This window comes from Heloderma suspectum, chromosome 3, assembly GCF_057233095.1.
Source record: "Heloderma suspectum isolate Gila_16-S chromosome 3, 16-S_ref, whole genome shotgun sequence".
NCBI classification, from domain to species: domain Eukaryota; kingdom Metazoa; phylum Chordata; class Lepidosauria; order Squamata; family Helodermatidae; genus Heloderma; species Heloderma suspectum.
The window spans coordinates 93569023-93592446 of NC_139460.1; positions in this window are offsets into that span (position 1 = coordinate 93569023).

The following is a 23424-nucleotide window of genomic DNA, read 5'->3' on the forward strand; positions in this document are numbered from 1 at the left end:
TAACAGCATCATCTTTTAGGATTTTAAATAGCTCAGCTGGAATACTGTCATCTGCGCTAGCTTTGTTGTTCTTAATGCTTCCTAAGGCCCACTTGACTTCACTCTCTAGGATATCCGGCTCAAGTTCAGTGACCGCACTATCATGGCTATCAGGGACATTCAGAACTTTCCTGTATAGTTCTTCTGTGTATTCTTGCCACCTCTTCTTAATCTCATCTGCTTCTGTTAGGTCCCTGCCTTCTTTGTCCTTTATCATGCCCATCTTTGCACAAAACATTCCCTTGAGATCTCCAATTTTCTTAAAGAGATATCTAGTCTTTCCCATTCTATTGTTTTCCTCGATTTCTTTGCATTGTTCATGCAATCTTCCCCTTTCTCCCTTGCTTTTCGCTTCCCTTCTTTCCTCAGCTACTTGTAAAGCCTCATCAGACAGCCACTTGGCTTTCTTGCATTTCTTTTTCTTTGGGATGGATTGAGTTGCTCCCTCCTGAACAATGTTACGGACCTCCATAGTTCCTCAGGCACTCTGTCTATCAGGTCTAATCCCTTCAATCTATTCCTCACCTCCACTGTATATTCATAAGGGATATGATTTAGGTCATACCTGAATGGTTTAGTGGTTTTCCCTACGTTCTTCAATTTAAGCTGAATTTTTGCAACAAGAAGCTCATGATCTGAGCCACAGTCAGCTCCAGGACTTGTTTTTACTGACTGTATAGAGCTTCTCCATCTTTGGCTGCAAATAACATAATCAATCTGATTTCGATACTGACCATTTGGTGATGTCCATGTGTAGAGTCGCCTCTTGTGCTATTCCATTTCTTCTAAGGGATTCTTGCCCACAGTAGTAGATATGATGGTCACCTGAATTAAATTCACCCATGCCTGTCCATTCTAGTTCGCTGATTCCCAAGATGTCGATGTTCAGTCTTGCCATCTCATGTTTGACCACCTCCAGCTTACCTTGATTCATTGATCTGACATTCCAGGTTCCTAAACAATATTGTTCTTTACAGCATCAGATTTTCTTTTCACCACCAGACACATCCACAGTTGAGTGTCCTTTTGGCTTTGGCCCAGCCGCTTCACTCTCTCTGGCGCTACTTGGAAATACCTGCTCTTCCCCAGTAGTATATTGGACACCTTCCAACCTGAGGGGCTCATCTTCCGGCGTCATCTCTTTTATCCTTGTGATACGTTCCATGGGGTTTTCTTGGCAAGAATACTGGAGTGGGTTGCCATTTCCTTCTCCAGTGGACCACATTTTGTCAGAACTCTCTGCCATGACCTGTCCGTCTTGGGTGGCCCTGCACAGCATAGCTTATGGCTTCACTGAGTTACGCAAGCCCCTTCGCCACAACAAGGCAGTGATCCATGAAGGGGATAGGCAGCCATTACAATTCCTTTAAAACTGGTCTTATATGGTTTTTATAAGATGTTCCAGTCAGCAGTCCAGCTGCTGCATTTTGCACTAGCTGCAACTTCTGAGTTGCAGCCCGACGTAAAGTGCATTGCAGTAGGCTAATTGGGAAGTTACCAGTGCATGTACTACTGTGGCTAGGTTATCCCTGTCCAGGAAAGGCTGTAGCTGGATGATCAGCTGAAGCTGGCCTGAAGTACTTCACGCCACGGAGCCCACCTGGAGCTCCAATCACAGGGATGGGTCTAGGAGTACTCCCAACCTTTGCACCTGCACCTTCAGGGGGAGTGCAACCCCGTCTAGGACAGGTCGCTTACCCAATTCCCAGACTCAGGAACCACCAAGCCACAGAGTTTCTGCCTTGTCAGGATTTAGCTTCAGTTTATTGGCCCTCATCCAGCCCATTATAGCCTGCACGCACTGGTCCAGCACTTTCACTGCCTCAGCTGACTCCAACAACAAGGAGAAATGGAGCTGAGTATCATCAGCATACTGGTGACATCCCAACCCAAGAAGGGCTCTTCATCTGATAAGAAGGGCTCTTCACCTAGTTGTTCCAGGTCACCAAGAGAGCACACAATCGATTTAGGAATGAGCAGAAGTTGTAAAGTTGTATGTCATGTTGTAATTTGCAAATGCTATGCTGTGCTTGACTGAACAAGAGGGTATCAAAGTATTAAAGAAATACACATTGTTCATGACTTTTGCTATTATATGGAGTTTTCATTTCAGTGATACAATGCTGGTGTAAATTGACCCTGGTTCCACGGAACTTTGTCAAAAAGGACAGCTTAAGGTCAAACTGTATCACCAGGAAATATATTACTGACATACCTGAGAAATGTTCCCAGTATACTGTTTTCTACTGTATCCTTTTCACCAAAGAAAGTTCACTAATGGAATGCCCCTTTGTTTGGGACCTACCTTTTGGTGCCAAACCCTTAAAAAATAATAATAAAAAAATCCTCCCAACACTTTTACTTCCTGCTGCATTGTTTCAACATACCCTCTGTTGGAAGCCTGGCTGCTAGCCACCTATGAAATCGTTGCAGCATGGTAGATCCTAGGTCATTATCTAAAAAGCCTTAAGGCCCAAACTATACATTATGTGTAAGAGTTGTGATTAGATCATCTGATTTTTTAAAATGAAATGTAACTGGGGAGGGCACTGAGAATTTGTTAAACACCCCCCTCCCCCTGCAGAAATGAGCAGCACATTTAATTTTTTTGTAAACACACACACACACACACACACACACACACACTGGATGATCTTGCATAACGTGCAGTTTGGTCTTAAGAAGAAGGTAGTTACAGAATCAGAAGTTTCTGCTTATCACAGTTCCCATCTTAAGTAGAAAATCTGAAGTTAATGTTGCTAGGCTGATGATGTACAGCAGCTCAAAGCTGACCTTCTTGCCATGTGAAAAAACCTATAATATCTGAGGGGGGGGACTATAAATAAAATAATAAAGCATAACAGCACTTGCATTTTGGGCATTCAGACCATAGGGTATTTGGCTTTTACATTTTAACTGCATTCTAGTTTTTCTGCTTTCTAGTTGCCCTGGGCAACAGTTTCTCTTCAGCATTAGCAAGTATTTGTTTCAAATTGCCACATATTTTTGAAAAATCAGATGTTCATACTGTCTTTTGGCTGGATTCCTAATGGACTGAAGTGCCACATCATAAAAGTGAAGAGCTTTTATTGTGAGAGATAGTCCAAATCAACCAGTTTGTTGATTGTTAGCTCTTTGATTTTAAATGTTTTTAACTGAGGATTTTATCTGTTGATTTTAAATGTCTGACACCGAGAAGTTTTATATTTTCTGTTTTTTAACATTTTAACTGTGTGTGTTTTGAATGTTAAATGTTTATGCTGTAAAGTGCTTCGAGATGTTGTTTTAGATATAGTCAAGTGGGTCTATAAAATAAATAATAAACCATGCAACCATATGTAAGCAAGTCCGGACTCACCCATTCACCTTTGCAAAGCACTCTCAGAAATGGGCTGGGTGTGGGGATTTGCACCTGAGAAGGGATTCAAGTGAATGGAGGGCTTCAGCATTCCCCTGCCAGCAGGGCTGCTGACCCAAGACATTTTGCTGCCTGAGGCAAAGGACCAGAAGGCATCCCATCCATTCCATGAAACCATCTTGACTGGCAGTTGAATCTTACCTCAACACTGGCAATGGGATAGTGTCCTCTACCACACCCAAGGGCAACAGGCTAGGTTAGTCCTCCAACTGTGTCCTCCAAGAGAAAGGAATGACTCAGGGGCTCAGGTAGAACGACCAGGAGGTTGCCACTGCTGCCCCCAGCATCTGCTGCCAGAGTTGCCTCACTCTGCCTCATGATAGAGCCAGCCCTGCCTATCAGCCTCTGACACTCCCTTTCTGATGAGTTTTGACTCTGCCAGGGTTTGAGAACCAGGCCAGCCCAAGATGTTTTGCTGCTTGAGGCAAAAGACAGATGCCCCCCTCCATGTACCGAAGCTAACTAGACTGGCAGTTGAATCTTACGTTAAACACTAGTGACAGGACAGCATCCTCCTCCACATGTGGGGGCAGCAGGGTAGCTTATGGGGCACAGGGTAGGGCATGTGGCACACACAGCTCTGCCCTCCATCACCTTGCTAACACTCTCCACTACCCAGCATATGCTGCCTGGGGTGACATGCTTCACTTTGCCTAAAGGTAGGGCTGCCCCTGTCCAGACCCTTGTTTACCTCACAAAACACAGTGCTGAGGAAGGAGTTTCAGGGGGAAAGAGACTGGCAGGGGAAGGGTTAAGCTTTTCCTCCCCTTCTCCAGTGCAAATTGCTCCTTCCCAAGGGCATTTTGTATTAGAAAAGGGGCAGTCAGGGCTTTGTTACATGAAGCTGTAGTATAACCAGCACAGTTGGACCCTTAGTGCACTATCTCAGTATTTGGTTTAGTTTTAATGGATTTTCACTGGCAGGTAATGAATTCAAAAGGGCACTTTTAATCTTTTGTAAAAATACAAATTACATAACAAAGCAATTCTATGATAAATGAATTTTAACATTAAATGTGATTTAAAGAAATTTAGCACTCATATTTAACTAAAAATGTCTCGAATTCAGGCATAGGCAACATGGTGCCAATGGGCACCAATGTGCCCCTGGATACCTTCCTTGGCACCTGTCAAGATGTCCTACCGCTCCCACTTTTTTGTTTTCTGAAGGCTGCTGGGATTGCTGTGAAATAGATTTCTGCTGGTGCTGGAAACTGTGGGTTCAAAAGAGCTGTTTAGTGTATTGGGGTTTAGCCCCCACCTCTGCCTTGTACTCAGCCTTTTGGCTTTTCAGTTGTGAATAGCCATGCCTCCTATGGCAGCTATTTTGTGGTGCTGCCCAGGACAGTTTCTCAAACTGCCAAATGCACTCATGGCCCCCAAAAGGTTGCCTAGCCCTGAAATAGAGCCTTGTGGAAACCCATAGGATAACATAGCCTTTTGGGCAGGTTACCTGCCCTTTGCCATGCCTCCTTTGGCAGCCATTTTGTGGTGGTGCCCAGGAGAGTTTCTTAAATGGAAGAATGTACCTATGGCCCCAAACATTTGCCTACCCTGGTCTAGATTTCCAAAGAAATAATTGTATACCCACTATGCCAAAGCTACCAGAAATTTGACATTTTCTGCATTCTGTGACTCCTTCAGTACTTTTAGCCATAGGTGCTTACCATTGTCTTTCTCCCACTACAACTCCATTCTCTGCTGAACCTTCACAGCCTATTAAGTTCTGATTTAAGCAGACTGATTTTTTTAAATGATCTTTTTTATCAGCACTTACAGTGTGAGTGCCCTGTCTTTCATTACAGAATCATCTCCTTGGCAGCTTGTAGCCTCCTTGGCTTCCCACACTTCAATGCCTGCAGGGAGAATCATAGAATTGTAGGGCTGGAAGGGGCCTACAAGATCATTGAGTCCAACCCCCTGCTCAATGCAGGAATCCAAGTCAGAGCATCCCTGACAGATGGCTGTCCAGCCTCATCTCGAACGCCTCCAGTGTGGGAGAGCCCACCACCTCCCTAGGGAATTGGTTCCATTTTCGCATTGCTCTAACAGTCAGGACATTTTTCCTGATGTTCAGTTGGAATCTGGCTTCCTGTAACTTGAGCACATTATTCCATGTCCAGCACTTTGGGATGATTGAGAAGAGATCCTGGCCTTCCTCTCTGTGACAACCTTTCAAGGACTTGAAGAGCGCCATCATATCTCCCCTTAGTCTTCCCTTCTCAAGGCTAAACAGACCCAGTTATTTCAGTCCCTCTTCATAGGGCTTTGTTTCCAGGCCCCTGATCATCTTTGTTGCCCTCCTCTGAACCCTCTCCAGCTTGTCTGCATCCTTCTTAAAGTGCGGTGTCCAGAACAGGACACAGTACTCCAGATGAGGCCTAACCAGTGCTGAGTAGAGGGGAACTAGTACTTCCTGGGATTTGGAAGCTATGCTTCTATTAATGCAGCCCAAAAGAGCATTTGCCTTTTTTGCAGCCACATCACATGGTTGGCTCATATTCAGTTTGTGATTGACAACAATTCCATGATCCTTCTAACTTGTAGTGTTGTTGAGCCACATATCCCCCATCTTGTAACTGTACATTTGGTTTCTTTTTCCTAGGTGCAGAACTTGACATTTATCCCTATTAAATGTCATTCTGTTGTTTTCTGCCCAGCGCTCCAGTCTATCCAGATCACTTTGAATTTTGTTTCTGTCTTCCAAAGTATTAGCTATCCCACCCAATTTGGTGTCATCTGCAAATTTGATCAGCATTCCCTGCACCTCCTCCTCCAAGTCATTAATAAAAATGTTGAAGAGCACTGGGCCCAGGACTGAGCCCTGTGGTACCCCTTTTGTTACCTCCCCCCAGTTTGAGAAGATCCCATTGATAGGTACTCTTTGAGTCCGATTCTGTAGCCAGCTGTGGATCCACCTGCTCATTATTTCATCGAGCCCACTTTGAGCTAGTTTGCTCATCAGGAGATCATGGGGTACTTTGTCAAAAGCTTTGCTGAAGTCGAGGTACATTATGTTCGCAGCATTCCCACAGTCCACAAGGGAGGTTACCTGATCAAAAAATGAGATCAGATTCGTCTGGCAGGATTTGTTCTTGACAAATCCATGTTGGCTTCGAGTCATCATTGCATTGTTTTCGAGGTGCTTACAGATGGATTGCTTTATCACCTGCTCCAGAATTTTCCCAGGGCTTGATGTCAGACTGACTGATCTGTAGTTCCGAGGTTCCTTTTTTTTACCCTTTTTGAAGATAGGGCATTAGTCATCTGGCACTTCACCCGTCCTCCATGATTGCTCAAAGATAATAGACAGTGGTTCTGAGAGTTCTTCTGCCAGTTCCTTTATTCCTTTATCAGCTCATTCTCAGCTTTGGTTAGCGAGGGATGCTAAAAGCAACAAAAAAGCTTTCTTCACTTACGTGCATAGTAAAAGACAGAGGAAAGAAATGGTGGTTCATCTTCTAAATAAGGATGGCAAAATGATAACAGATGACAAAGAAAAGGCAGAAGTGCGCAATTCCTACTTTGGCTCAGTCTTTTCCCCAAAGAGGGACTATGAGCCCCCTGGCAAAGGCGAGGGACAGGCTGAAGAGGCAGGATTGCAGCTTGATGTTGATAGGCACATGGTCAAGGAACCCCTAATTACTTTGAATGAATTCAAATCTCCAGGGCAAGATGAACTGCACCCTAGAGTAATAAAGGAACTGGCAGAAGAACCCCCAGACATCAGGCATTTCCTCCCATAGGGCTTTTCAGATTAGGAAGTGCAGGCAGCTTGGGAGGCTGCAGAGCAATGGAGAGATATGTAATAGAAAGAAAAACACACAAACAAACAGCACCCTCCACCACCTTGTAGTGATGAAGCTCAAAAACACCACCAAAATAAATACAAAACAAGCTATAGAACACCCTAAGAATGAGGGAGAAAAATGGAAGCCTCTTTAGGGCAGGAAGAAGAAAGGAGGGAAGAAAACAATCAGGAAATTGGAGGACAGGTGTTGCCCCAGCACTAGCTTGATCTCTTCCCTGGAGCTGGATACAACACTGCCCCCCTCATGCCTGCATTGTGGAGGATACAAAATAGGGGGGGGGGGACTGCCAACACAGTTAGTTGATGCTGTTGCTACTTACAGAGCAGTGCAAAAACAAACACAAAAAAACCCTTGGGAAAAAAGAAAGAAGTTGTACTACAACCCCTGACAAAGGTAAAACGTAGCTGTGAGAAACTGTTGGAGAATGTCCCCTGGAGAAATTAGGTGAAATTGTTTCCCCCATTTCTCTGCTCACAAATAGGGTGGGGGATTTTGAGAGGCCATTTGGACACAGCTCAAATAATAATTGACTTCCTTTTCATTGGGTTAGAATAATAATTTACTTTTTCTTCATTGGTTGCCTCTTTTGTGCAGTCTTGCTGACCAATTGTAGAATATCTTCTTCTGATGCTGTGATTCTAATTCCTGTTGTGGGGGTGGTTTGTTCTTATTTTGATCAGATATTCTTTACTTTGTTTGAGGTATATGGCCCCTCTTTTTAAAAATTCAGAACTCTCTTTCTCTGAAACAATGGTTGTAGTAATAACAGTAGCTGAAGAATGCTTCGCGAAAAGACTAGTTAACACATTTTGCAGCAGCATGTTATGTTGCTATATGCTCCCTTTTTGCATTCTCCTTAGCATTTGGCATTGTGCATACACCTCACCTGAGGTTGCCTGGCTACAGAATACAACTCTTGACTTAGTCTCAAAGGTAGGCCTTTGTGCCTCTCACATACCAGAAGAGTGGGCACAGAAATCCTTGCTTGCACTCCTATTGGCTCTTACGTTCCCCTAGATCCTTCCCTGTTGGCCTTCAGGGCTTCCTGTTTATTAAAGGAACTGGGGCAAGACTAACCTTATGTGTGCTTGGCTCCCAGTCCCCAACCCTCCAAGCTTTTCTTGCCGGCCCATTTCCTTCCTGCTAACAGCACACAGCTCAAGTTTTCCTTTCTCTCTGGCTCCTGGTTTCTTCAGCCCCACATCTCCAACACCCATTGTTTCCTACGGCCCTTGCTTTTCAGACCACTGCCTACTTTGTCCCTTTTCCTTTGTCCCATTCCAGCCTGCCTCTTGATCAGTTTTCCCCACATCCCCATAGCATACAACACTCACTGATCTTACATACTGTGAGGTTACTTCTGAGCGGACTTTCTTATTATTTCTTCCTTGCCTCATTTTCCTGCTTCCTCTGTCCTTTCCCTCAAGCCTAATTCTTCACCTGTCCTTTCTTCAGGTTCCTCTTTCTCACACCATTGCTTACTCTGCATTCTTCCTTCAGCTTCTGTGCCTTCAAGCTCCCTGTAGTCCTCATTCTTCCCCTGTGTGAAGTTTTAATGCCAGCCAAAATGCCAATTTCCCCTCTCCACACAGAAGCTGGAATGCAAACTGCTATGGTCCCTGAACAACTGAACATTCCATGTCACCACAGCACTTCATCCAATCAGTGTCAAAGGCTTCACCACCTCTAGCACACTATGATATAGATAATCTATGCTTATGACTCATATGATGAGTATGGATGGCATAGATGCTTTTTGTTATGTGTAATTATTGTGACTGTAATAGAAATAAAACTACAAAAATCTTAGCTTAAGCTGAACCCATGTTTAGGATTGGCATCCATCTTCAGAGACAGGCTTTGACTTTACAGTTATCTTGTTTCAGGTGGATGCTCTGTGTGTTTGTGTGAGTGTATGTGTGTTCATATATTCACACATTTTTTGTCAGAAAATTTATAAAGCTGTATTGGGTTTTCCCCTCTTATTCACAGTCACTCTGCAGGCCAGAATAAAATCACATTGTTTCCTCATACAAACTATATGTGATGACTACACATGCAGTCATATAAGGTACATTTGCACTGCCTCATTCACAGAATTTTACAGGGGCTCCAGACTGCATCATCTTCAATTTGTAACCCTCCTAGGTTTTCCCACCACTTCTTCTTTTCTCTTACCAGAAAAACTCTCTTGAGGAAAAGACAGAACTGCATGTGTTTTGATTCACAGCACTAGGAGCCCTCCATATAGAAGCACCCTATTATATTCAAGGTATTGATGTTCTTATTTGTTTATATAAAAATATTTTGGTATTGTGTCATTTTACCTATTATTCTGTGATATATTTTCATGGTGGCATTTCATTATTCAGATTTCTTTCCAGGGAGCTATTGGCAATGATTGTAAGATCCTGTTTTGTCAGGCTAGTTTGTAATTGAGAAGATAATAGGTGCATCAAAAATTAAATTCAGTGGAAAAAAAGCTAGTGTCTGCTTGGCTATCATATGACAATTCACTAGAATTTAGTTAGCCATTCAAATAATTCAAAGATGTATGCATTTTAGAAGGGCACTCGTTATGACCAAAACAGTTTACAATGCACCTTACTTTTATTGATTTAAAAGAAAGGGAGTTAATACTCATTACCCCCTCTTATGCTATGGCCCTGGCACCTGCCAGGTTAATTTGATTCTTCCCTCCCCTTGAAAAAACAAAGAAACAATGCCTTGCATGAAACTTCTTTACTTTATTTCATGACATCCAACCAAAGCAGTACCATTCATTAGAACAGCCTTTTCCAACCGGGCAGCCCTCCAGTTCCCGTCACCATGCCTAAAAAAGGATATTGTAGAGTTGGAAAAAGTGCTGAAAAGGCTAACTAAAAGTGCAGAAAAGGCTAACTAAAATGATCAAGGAGCTGGAAGAACTCCCCCATGACAAAAGGTTACAGCGTCTGTTATGCATAGTGTGGAGAAGGTGAATAGGAGGCATTTTTCTCCCTCTCTCATAATGCTAGAACCCAGGGTCATCCCATGAAGCTGATTGGTGGGAGATTCCAGACAGATAAAAGGAAGTACTTCTTCACACAGTGGATAGTTAAACTATGGAATTTGCTACCGCAAGACGTAATGATGGCTACCAATTTGCATGGCTTTAAAAGGGGATTGGACAAGTCATCGAGCATAAGGCTATCAATGGCTACTAGTCCTGATGGCTATATGGTACCTCCAATATCAGGGGCAGTATGTCTATGTACACCACTTGCTTGGAAACATGGGCAGGAAGGTGCTCTTGCACTCATGTCTTGCTTGTGGTTTTCCCATGGGCAGCTGATTGGCCACAGTGTGAACAGATGCTGGACTAGATGGAACCTTCTTATGTTCTTATGTTCAGATGTATTGGACTGCAACTCCCACCTTCCTCCAGCCAGCATGGCCACTGAACATTCTGGCTCGGGATGATGGAGTTGTTGTCCAACACAGCAGGAAGGCTGTCTCCTTGGGGGAGGCTGCACTAGGACATCTTTCCTCCTTGCGTCTCTCCATGTTTCACAGAGCTCTCACCGCAGAGCTGACTGTTACCATGGCTGCAATAAGTTGCCGGAACTTCTTACATGGCAGAATTTTCAGGAAACAATATAATCATGCCATCATTCAAAGCAAATATGAATGTTACTGTCTTGATTCAGTGCTTTCCCATTGCAAAGGGATTATTATCTTGACAACAACTTCTGGAAGTTTGTCACTAGAACTCCAGCCCGATGACGTTCCACAACAGTTGCTTCAACCAAGCGAGTTAGATTTAGTAAAGGCTAAAGCTCCCACAGCCATTATTGGGCAGGCACAGAAATAAAAGGGACTGACCACCTCTACCATCAGGCCATAGGGTGAGCTTCCACAATCTTGTTGACAGCAAAAGGAACACCTTGGGTGGAGTTTCCAAGATCTATTTCAGACTGGTGCCACTGTGGTAAACACATAAAAGTGTGGAGTGGTGGCATGCAGTTCCAAGCACAGGCGGCAACATGCAGGGCTACTGTGATGTGGTCCATGGGAGCCAGATGGAGTAATAAGGGAGTCCCCTGGATCTCTTCATGCTTTCAGGGAAGGCCCTTTGGGGGCCCTGTCAGATGAGGCAAGAACAGGGAGCAAGGGCCTTTCTCTTCCCTATAAGCAGAGTGATGCTTGGTGAAGAACAGAAACAAAGGAGACATTTTGAGACAACTAGAGACTGGTGGGGATTCCACAGAATTTCTTTACTTGGGATCTTTTTTGCTGGCTTTCTTTTTCTCCTTGCGGGTGGGTTGTCCCTCTTTTTCTAGCTGGTCCTGGCTTAAACACTCGTGACTTCCCATGTCTTCCTGATGTGGCATCTTGGCTGAGAGAATCTGGGAAGGTCCTTGGGAAGATGTTGCAGCCTTCCTCTTCCTAATCTGCTCTGGCTGGAAGAACTTCTCCCTGTTGTGGGAGAAAAGAGCACTCTGGTTGTTTGAAGCAGGAAGTGTTGCCAAGTGTTCTCTATGGCAGTCCCAACTTTCCCTGTTCACTCTGCCTCCATGACTGGCTCTAATGCCCCAGTTTTTTAAGGAGGGGCAGGTTCTGGTCTATCCCTTTTCCCTGATGTGTTCATTATCTCTGTGCAGATCAAATGCAGATGTCATCTTGTCTGCGAAAAAGGCTGATAGTGACTGGCTTACCTTCTAACCACTGCACCACACTGGATCTTGTATCCTTTAGAAGGACACCAAATAATTCAACACTGATTCAGCCTGTTTCCAGAATAAAACTGAGATCTTGTGCTGCTAATGAAAAGTATCCAAGATCATATTAGCTGCAGTTAGCAATAGTTCCATGGAGAAATACCATAGGAACAGCTAAGAGCGAATTCCTAGCCATAGCAAGCACAGCACTACCTTGATTCTGATAGGTGGAATGATGATTAAACACTTCTTTAAGCAAGCGTGGGTGGGAAACTGTCTTTGTTATATACAAGTGTGGCATCACCAACAGAGATGACTTAGTGGATAAAGTAGCAGTTACAGGAACTCTGGGGGAAAGCGACCATGTTGTACTTGAGTTCTTGGTTCTAAGGGAAGCAAAAGCCAAGTGTAGCCAAACACATACCCTGGATTTTAGGAAAGCTGATTTTAATAAATTCAGAACAATGATCAGTAAGGTCCCATGGCAAGTGACACTAATGAGAAAAGTTGTCCAAGATGGGTGGGAGCTTTTAAAAAAGGAAATTCTCAAGGCACAATTACAAACAATTCCAACAAGAAGAAAAGGTGGAAGACAACAGAAGAAGGCAATGTGGCTTCACAAAAAGCTTAGGGATGACCTGAAAACAAAAAAGGACACATATAGGAAGTGGAAAAAAGGCCAAGTAACTAAGGAAGAGTACAGGCAGGTAGCACAGAATTGCAGGGATGGCGTCAGGAAGGCTAAAGCTGAGAATGAGCTGAGGTTAGTGAGGGATGCTAAAAACAACAAAAAGGCTTTCTTCAGCTACGTGCATAGTAAAAGGCAGAGGAAAGAAATGGTTGTTCAGCTATTAAATAAGGATGGCAAAACGATAACAGATGACAAAGAAAAGGGAGAGGTGCTCAATTCCTACTTTGGCTCAGTCTTCTCCCAAAAGAGGGTCTATGACCCCCCCTGGCAAAGGCGAAATACAGGCTGAAGGGGCAGGATTGCAGCTTGATAGGCATATGGTCAAGGAACACCTAATTACTTTGAATGAGTTCAAATCTCCAGGGCCAGATGAACTGCATCCTAGTGTAATAAAGGAACTGGCAGAAGAACTCTCAGAACCGCTGTCTATTCTCTTTGAGAAATCATGGAGGACGGGGGAAGTGCCAGATGACTGGAGGAGGGCTAATGTTGTCCCTATCTTCAAAAAGGTTAAAAAGCAGGAACCTGGGAACTACAGACCAGTCAGTCTAACATCAATCCCTGGGAAAATTCTGGGGCAGATGATAAAGCAATCCATCCGTAAGCACCTTGAAAACAATGCAGTGATTACTCGAAGCCAACATGGATTTGTCAAGAACAAATCCTGCCAGACGAATCTGATCTCATTTTTTGACCAAGTAACCTCCCTTGTGGACCGTGGGAATGCTGTAGACATCATATACCTCGACTTCAGCAAAGCTTTCGACGAAGTGCCCCATGATCTCCTGATGAGCAAACTAGCTCAAAGTGGGCTAGATGAAACAACGATCCGGTGAATCCACAGTTGGCTACAGAATCGGACTCAAAGAGTGCTTATCAGTGGGATCTTCTCAAACTGGGGAGAGGTAACGAGTGGGGTACCGCAGGGCTCAGTCCTGGGCCCAGTGCTCTTCAACATTTTTATTAATGACTTGGAGGAGGAGGTGCAGGGAATGCTGATCAGATTTGCAGATGACACCAAATTGGGTGGGATAGCTAATACTCTGGAAGAAAGAAACAAAATTCAAAGTGATCTGGATAGACTGGAGCGCTGGGCAGAAAACAACAGAATGACATTTAATAGGGATAAATGTCAAGTTCTGCACCTAGGAAAAAGAAACCAAATGCACAGTTACAAGATGGGGGATACGTGGCTCAACAACACTACAAGCGAGAAGGATCTTGGAATTGTTGTCAATCACAAGCTGAATATGAGCTAACCATGTGATGTGGCTGCAAAAAAGGCACATGCTATTTTGGGCTGCATTAATAGAAGCATAGCTTCCAAATCCCGGGAAGTAGTAGTTCCCCTCTACTCAGCACTGGTTAGGCCTCCTCTGGAGTACTGTGTCCAGTTCTGGGCACCGCACTTTAAGAAGGATGCAGACAAGCTGGAGAGGGTTCAGAGGAGGGCAACAAAGATGATCAGGGGCCTGGAAACAAAGCCCTATGAAGAGAGACTGAAAGAACTGGGCATGTTTAGCCTTGAGAAAAGAAGACTGAAGGGAGATATGCTAGCGCTCTTCAAATACTTGAAAGGTTGTCAGAGAGAGGAAGGCCAGGATCTCTTCTTGATCATCCCAGACTGCAGGACATGGAATAATGGGTTCAAGTTACAGGAAGCCAGATTCTGGCTAAACATCAGGAAAAACCTCCTGACTGTTAGAGCAATATGACAATGGAACCAATTCCCTAGGGAGGGCTCTCCCACACTGGAGGCATTCAAGACGAGGCTGGACAGCCATATGTCATTGATGCTCTGACTTGGATTCCTGCATTGAGCAGGGGGTTGGACTCGATGGCCTTGTAGGCCCCTTCCAACCCTACTATTCTATGATTCTATGATTCTAATGCTTCCACATGCATGTGACTAATTATAAGGAAGGTGTAGAGATCTTATAATGAAGGTGAAATCAAACTTGTAGATAAACTCCTGCAAAAGAAGTGGCAGTGGAAGAGAGGATTTTCCCTCATAACATATACAGTTTCTGGAAGGGAGATTAAACCAATGGAAATGCATGTCAAATGCTGTCATTTTTGTTGACATGAAAGGTGTTCCAAAATGCACTAACAAATGTAGTTGGCTAATCTGAAAAATGATCAGTCACTGGTTGTAGAGGGGATAGAGCAACTAGTGAAGTAGGAAGTCAATGTAAAGATCTGACTGGCCCTGAAGGCAGCTGCTGATGGGGCTGGTAGTCTATTTGCAAGCTAGACTTTCATGCCACGTCTAGTGCCAGGTTTGAGGGCCCAGAGGGAAATGGTGAGTGGCTTCCCAGAATGCCCACTGTGCTAGTAAAAATGGATACTGGCATTAGTCCCCACAGGCCTTCTGGGGTCCATGAACCCTGGCATTTGTTCCACCATAGTCAGGAGCTAATGCCAGGCCTGCTTTATACCAATGCTGAGACCCTAACACCTGAAGCCCAGAAGTGTTTCAATGTGGGACTGGGCCATTAGGTTACACTCTTGTATATAGTTAAATGTATTAAACCCTTGGAATCAACTGAATTAACACTGCGTTGAAGCCTCTAAGACAAGACAAACGTACAGATGTGTGGGGAAATTACCTCAAATTGTCCACGGACTGAAAAGAAATCCAGCTACTCTACATACATGCTCCCTTTTTTGTTTGGCTTGTTATATTTAATTTCTGTCATTCTATTACTGCCAGAGAAGATTCAGTCAATTCCCTACTATATATTTAGAGGACAGTTTGAGGCAGAAGGAGAGATGAGGGCTGGATGAGGCTAAGAGGAGACTGACAGGGCAGAGAGATGGGACTAAACACAAGAATCACATTGTCATTAGAATCACATTGTCATTGTTTTGCACTTTGTATATGAATAAAAACCTTAATGAACTGTTAATAATAACAAGAAACAAAGACTTCACGCCATGAAGATAATTGTTAGAGGATATCTTAACTAATTCTTTGAGGCAAAGGATGAAATACTTCTACAAAGTACATAACTAAATAAGTACATGTCTATTTCCAGGAATGCTTTTTGTATAAAAAGAAAATCACAATAATAAGGAATCAATTACACTTTTCTGGAGTAGTTTACTTGGAGATGGTAATCTTAGTGAAGTATTTTTCCTATCATAAAATTTTATGATATCCTACACAAACAAGGGCTCACTCCCATTTTTAAAAAAGCAAAAAAGCTCCCAATTGCATAGCAATTATCTCAGATTCCTTTCTGGGCTCCTATTCAGTACAATGTATCTTTTTCCCCCTTCCTTCCGAAAGCATTCAGTGTGTACTTGTCTGAATGTTGTTGGAGATGACTCATAAAGGCTATAGAAAAAAAAATACTGATTAGTTAAATCAACTTGTAGTACTCAGCATGGGGCTTGCAGTGGGCTGCTGCTCAATTGCTTTCTTGCTAATCAATTCTCTTCAGTCAACTGAACGTCAGAGAAGTTATGTAAATAAATGCGAGTTTAAGAGGGTTCTTCATTGAGCTGTTGCCACTGTATTACTTACAACTCTGCCATAAAATCAGCGTGAATCTTAACAAGCATCAGTGACACCTTGGACAAATGCCTTTTCATTTCTATTTGATGGCCATTGTGGAGAAAACAAACAAACATAAAGAGCAAGTTTAACACAACAGGGTCTTCTGAAAGAATGATTATGACCATGCGTGCATGTGTATATTTTCAACGATGCTTTACTGAAAACAGGTAGAGGCATGCATATAAGTAGAATCATAGAATCATAGGGTCGGAAGGAGCCTACAAGACCGTCAAGTCCAACCCCCTGCTCAATGCAGGAAGCCTGATTCCCAGGCAGTCTCCCATCCAAGTACTAACCAGGGCTGGCCCTGCTTAGCTTCTGAGATCATGGCGTCAGTGCTGAGGATAGAAATGTCATAGAATTATAGAATCATAGAATAGTAAGGTTGGAAGGTGCCTATAAGACCATCAAGTCCATCCCCCTGCTCAATGTCCTCTTTATTGCTGTTAATAACTATAGATCAACACAAGTTTCATCAGTATGTGGATGACCCTCAGCTCTACCTTTCATTTGCAACATCCAATCCCAGGGAGGCAGTAGAGATGACCAGGTGGTTCCTGGTATCAGCTCAGGTTTGGATGGGGGTAAACTGAAACATAATCCAGGTAAGACAAGAGATGCTGTTGGCCAACATCTGTTTACTAGGCAAGATGCTCAAGCAAGTGGCCACTGATCTACTCCAGGCACCCTTGGATGGCTTTCTAGATACATTTCAATCTGGCTTCCGGCATAGTTTTGGAACAGAAACTGTCTTGCTCACCCTCTGGGATGACCTGTGCTGGGACAGTGCGACCTTGTTGGTTCCCTTGGATCTCTCAGTGGCTTTTGATACCAACAACCATGGTATCCTTCTGGGTAGGCTGTCTGAGTTGGGAGGTGTATTGCAGTGGTTCCACTCCTCCTTTGATGGTTGATTCCAGACAGTGGTGCTGGCAGATGATTGCTCTGCCCCATGGCAGTTATGCGCTGGGTTTCTTCAAGGCTCTGTTTTATCCCCCATGCTTTTCAGCATTTGCATGGTAGAGGTTATGCAGAGATGTGGCCCAAAGCATCACAGATATGCAGATGACACCCATCTCTATCTCTTCTTTTAATCTAATACAGATGCTAATACAGATGAGGCAACTGATGTGCTGAACCAGTGCTTGGGCAGTGTAATGGACTGGATGAGGACCAATAAACTGAGACTCAATCCAGATAGGATGGAGACACTGTTTGTGGGTGGTTCATCTGCCTGGACGAATGGTGTTTACATATAGTCCTGGCCTGGATTACGGCACTAGCACCCACAGCCCTGTATTAGCCTCCTGCTCTGCCACAGGACAGTATCAGTTTCTGTCTCCCCCTCCTAATCTTGTATCCCTCTGAAAAAAAGGTGGGTCCTGGAGGAAGAGGAATCCTCAGAAAGATAAATGTTCAACACCCTTTGATTCTTTCTCCTCTATGGAACCAGACAGATTGATGCAAAGGGTGAAATATGAGGACAGCAAAGTTCCTTAGCCAGATCTAGCAGTTTGGCTCTTGGTTGTTTATTTGTTGGTCCAGGTGAGGTCTGGAGGGCATTAATAATACCTGGAAATGTGTATATGGATTGGAGCCTAGTTAGAGCTCACAAACTTGCTGCATACACCATCTACTTGAGCTTCCATTCATCCCAGTTTAAATAAGGGCCAAAACAACAATGTTAGGTCAACCAGAAGATGTTGGTGCTCTAAAATGAATGGGAAAATAACTTTCCCTTTCCAGAACTGAGTAGAGAAATGTATTTCAAATAATTTTGCATGGATATACAATTGCGGTCATTTCACATGCCAGCAAGGTTATGCTCAAAATCCTACAAGCTAGGCTTCAGCATTATGTGAACCGAGAACTACCAGAAGCTGGGTTTCGAAGAGGCAGAGGAACTAGAGATCAAATTGCCAACATTCGCTGGATCATGGAGAAGGCAAGAGAATTCCAGAAAAACGTCTATTTCTGCGTCATTGACTACACTAAAGCCTTTGATTATGTGGATCACAACAAACTGTGGCAAATCCTTAAAGAGATGAGAGTACCAGACCACCTTACCTGTCTGCTGAGAAACCTGTATGAGGGTCAAGAAGCAACAGTAAGAACCAGACATAGAACAACCGACTAGTTCAAAACTGGGAAAGGAGTACGACAAGGCTGTATATTGTCGCCCTGCTTATTTAACTTATATGCAGAGCACATGATGAGAAACGCCAGGTTGGATGAATCACAGTCCGGAATTAAGATTGCCAGGAGAATTATCAACAACCTCAGATACGCAGCCGATACCACCCTAATGGCAGAAAGCGAAGAGGATCTAAAGAGCCTCTTGTTGAGGGTGAAATTGGAGGGTGCAAAAGCTGGTTTGAAACTCAGCATTAAAAAAACTAAGATCATGGCATCTGGCCCCATCACTTCCTGGCATATAGAAGGGGAAGAAATGGAAGCAGTGACAGATTTTATTTTCTTGGGCTCCAAGATCACGGTGACTGTAGCCATGAAATTAAAAGACGCTTGCTCCTTGGGAGGAAAGCTATGGCCAACCTAGACAGCATAGTAAGAAGCAGAGACATCACCTTGCTGACAAAGGTCCGTCTAATCAAAGCTATGTTTTTCCCAGTAGTAATGTATGGCTGTGAGAGCTGGATTATAAGGAAGGCTGAGCGCCGAAGAATCGATGCTTTTGAACTGTGGTGCTTGCAAGTCCCCTGGACTGCAAGGAGGTCAAATCAGTCCATCCTAAAGGAAATCAACCCTGAGTGCTCATTGGAAGGACAGATACTGAAGCAGAAGCTCAAATATTTTGACCACCTAATGTGAAGAGAAAAGTTACTGGAAAAGACCCTGATGCTGGGAAAGATCGAAGGTAAAAGGAGAAGGGGATGGCAGAGGATGAGATGGCTAGATAGCATCACGGATGCAATGAATATGAACTTGAGCACGCTCCGGGAGAGAGCGCAGGACAGGAAGGCCTGGCGTGCTATGGTCCATGGGCTCACGAAGAGTCAGACACGACTTAACCACTGAACAACAACATACTCACCGACACATAAGTTCAAGGTGGAAAATAGGATCCAAATGCTGTGTTATATATAAAAGTTATTTTTTGTGCTGCTGGGGTTTCTTAGGTATAAGATTGGGAAGCTCTGGGCCTGATCCAGCCCCTTGTATAACTTCTGTTGTTCCCTATACTACCGTTAATCTTGGCGTTATCCCAGTGATGAATCAGTCTAATCTGTCAGGCATTAGAAAGAGCACAAGCAGTTAGTGTTCAAGGGAATAAAAGAGAAAGACTCACTAAAAATGAAATGGTAGACAGGTAAGAAAGGAGGAAACTTGAAAAACAATGGAGCCCTTCAGCAATGCCATTTACTTCTATGATCTGTTTGGGGGCTGAAAATGAATGACTTGAAAAACTGCCTTTCTATAAGAAAGTCCTGTAGCTGAGACACAACCATTTTTCTTCTTTACCTGGGTAAAGAAACTCACAGTGCAATCCTATACATCAGATTTCCCTAACCTCATGCACTTCAAATGTGCTGGACTGCAACTCCCATAATTCCCAGCAGGGAATCCCGTTGCTGGGAATTATAGGAGTTGCAGTCTGACACATCTTGAGGGTGTCAGGCTGGGGGAGGCTGATGTACATGTTCATCTGAAAGTAAAACTCATGGGGCTCCCTCAGTTTGTTCTCCCAAATTCAAGAAAACACGGAACATTGCAGTTAAAAAATAACCATTGACATGAAATCTGTCTTCTAAAGTGTGTCTAACTGTGACAACAAAAAATCTAAACCTGCCCCTGAATGTTTATGGGAAGCCATAATATGGCTTCCCAGCCATATTATGGCTGGGAAGAAAGTACTGTCTGAAACGTATCCTTTAATCTTAAAGGTTGATGAAACAAGTAACAGTAGATTCTGCTAAAACAACAGTTGGCTTGGGTTAGTTAATGTTCAGATATTTGTTGGTAGTGTTTTCCTTATACAATTGATTCAGTGATTAAAAAAAGATGTTTACTTTTTCATAGGTAGTAAGAGCAGATGATTTCAAAGCAATGACATAATATGACAGGAAGAGACTTTGCAAATGTTTCCAGGAGAGTTGTAAAGGAAACTTTGCTTTCTAAGAAATCTTTGTTAACATGTAGTAAACAAAGCAAATGTAGGCCTTCTGTTCTGTGTGCCTTTGTGGCTGGTAATGTTTGGAATAAGGCATCTTATTTCCTGTAGCAATAAGCTTAATAATAAAGGAACATCTGGTATTAATTTCTTCATTGGCTAAGTTTCTGACTTGGTTGAGTCACTTAACAGAGGGGTCCCCAATCTTTTTGGGTCAGTGGGCACATTTGTAATTTTGAGAGTGTTGTGGGTGCTTTCACAAAATAGCTTCCATGGGGGGTGGCTAATTCATAAAATGGCTGCCATGATGGGAATGACTGGTCACAAAATATACATTTCTCAGAAGACAAATTGGTGAGGCTAAAAGAAAAGTAACTTGTCCAAGAACCTAAGTAACAAAGCAGAGGTGGGATCTGAGCTTCAAAACTCAAAACCAGTCCTTTAGTCCCAAACAAAGATGGTGCTGGAGGGCAGTCCTTCACTTTGCAGCATGCCAGCCTTCCAGTTTTATTCCATCCATCCATCCATCCATCCATCCATCCATCCATCTATCTTAAGAAATAAAATTAAAACTGGGAGCCTGGCGGGTGCCAAGAGAAGTGTCAACAGCCACATTGGTGCCACAGCCACTATGTTACAGACCCCAGCCTTAATATGTTTGTTTTTGTTTTCATTTGTGTTTATCCAGACTTAGTCATCCTTAGATCAAGAGGATGGATAAGTTTAAGACTTGTGTTTCTGTGGATCTGTTTGTAAGTTATATTGTAATTAAGATTTTGTTTTTAACCTATATTTTATTATTTCTAGCTGCCTGAGTGACATTTTTTGGTGGAAAGATGAGATATAAATTAAACAAACAAATAATAGAGTAGACTCATTGAAATCAATGGGACCTTCGTTAAGTCCCTTTGGTTTCAATGGATCTACTCTAAAGATGACTAAATCTGGATCCAACCCTCTGATAACTAACACACATGCAGGCTCAAGAATCATACAATCATAGAATAGTAGGGTTGGAAGGGGCTTATAAGACCATAGAGTCCACCTCTCTGCTCAATGCAGGAATCTAAGTCAAAGTATCCCTGACAGATGGCTGTCCAGCTTCATCTTGAATGCCTCCAGTGTGGGAAAGCCCACTACCTCCCTAGGGAATTGGTTCCATTGTCATATTGCTCTAACAGTCAGGACGTTTTTCCTGATGTTCAGCCAGAATCTGGCTTCCTATAACGTGAGCCCATTATTCCATGTCCTGCATTCTGGGATGATCGAGAAGAGATCCTGGCCTTGCTGTCTGTGACAACCTTTCAGGTACTTCAAGAGCGCTATCATATCTCCTCTCAGTCTTCTCTTCTCAAGGCTAAACACTCTCCAGTTTGTCTGCATCCTTCTTAAAGTGTGGTGCCCAGAATTGGACACAGTACTCCAGATGAGGCCTAACCAGTGCTGAGTAGAGGAGAGCTAGTACTTCATGGGATTTGTAAGCTATACGTCTATTAATGCAGCCCCAAATAGCATTTGCCCTTTTTGCAGTCACATCACCTTGTTGGCTCATATTCAGCTTGTGATCTACAACAATTTCAAGATTCTTCTCGCTTGTAGTGTTGTTGACCCCATCTTGTAACTGTGCATTTGGCTTCTTTTTCCTAGGTGCAGAACTTGGCATTTATCCCTATTGAATTTCATTCTGTTGTTTTCTACCCAGCGCTCCAGTCTATCCAGATCACTTTGAATTTTGTTTCTGTCTTCCAAGGTATTAGCTACCCTACCCAATTTTGTGTCATCTGCCAATTTGATCAGCATTCCCTGCACCTCCTCTTCCAAGTCATTAATACAAATGTTGAAGAGCACCAGGCCCAGGACTGAGCCCTGCGGTACCCCACTCGTTACCTCTCCCCAGTTTGAGAAGATCCCATTGATAAGCATTCTTTGAGTACGATTCTGTAGCCAACTGTGGATCTACCTGATCGTTGTTTCATCGAGCCCAATTTAATCTAGTTTGCTATCAGGAGATCATGGGGCACTTTGTCGAAAGCTTTGCTGAAGTCGAGGTATATTATGTCCACAGCATTCCCACAGTCCACAAGGGAGGTTACCTGATCAAAAAATGAGATCAGATTCATCTGGCAGGATTTATTCTTGACAAATCCATGTTGGCTTCAAGTCATCACTGCATTGTTTTCGAGGTGCTTCCAGATGGATTGCTTTATCATCTGCTCCAGAATTTTCCCAAGGCTTGATGTCAGACTGACTGGTCTGTAGTTCCCAGGTTCCTCCTTTTTGCTCTTTTTGAAGATAGGGACAACATTAGCCCTTCTCTAGTCATCTGGCATTTCACCCATCCTCCATGATTGCTCAAAGATAATAGACAGTGGTTCTGAGAGTTCTTCTGCCAGTTCCTTTATTACTCTAGGATGCAGTTCATCTGGCCCTGGAGATTTGAACTCATTCAAAGTAATTAGGTGTTCCTTATGACTATCAATCTCAAGCTGCAATCCTGCCCCTTCAGCCTGTACTTTGCCTTTGCCAGGGGGGGTCATAGACATTCTTTTGGGGGAAGACTGAGCCGAAGTAGGAATTGATCACTTCTGCCTTTTTGTTGTCATCTATTATAATTTTGCCATCCTTATTTAATAGTTAAACCACAATTTCTTTCCTCTGTCTTTTACTATGCACGTATCTGAAGAAAGCCTTTTTGTTGCTTTTAGCATCTCTCGCTAATCTCAGCTTGTTCTCAGCTTTAGCCTTGCTGATGCCACCCCTGCAATTCTGTGCTACCTGCCTGTATCTTTGTAGCTTGACCTTCCTTCCACTTCCTATATGCGTCCTTTTTTGTATTCAGGTAATCTCTAAGCTTTTTGTGAAGCCACATTGGCTTCTTCTGTTGTCTTCCGCCTTTTTTTCTTGTTGGAATTGTTTGTAATTGTGCCTTTAGAATTTCATTTTTTAAAAACTCCCACCCATCTTGGACTCCTTTTCTCATTAGAGTTGCTTGCCATGGGACCTTACTTATCATTGTTCTGAGTTTATTAAAATCAGCTTTCCTAAAATCCAGGGTATGCGTTTGGCTACACTC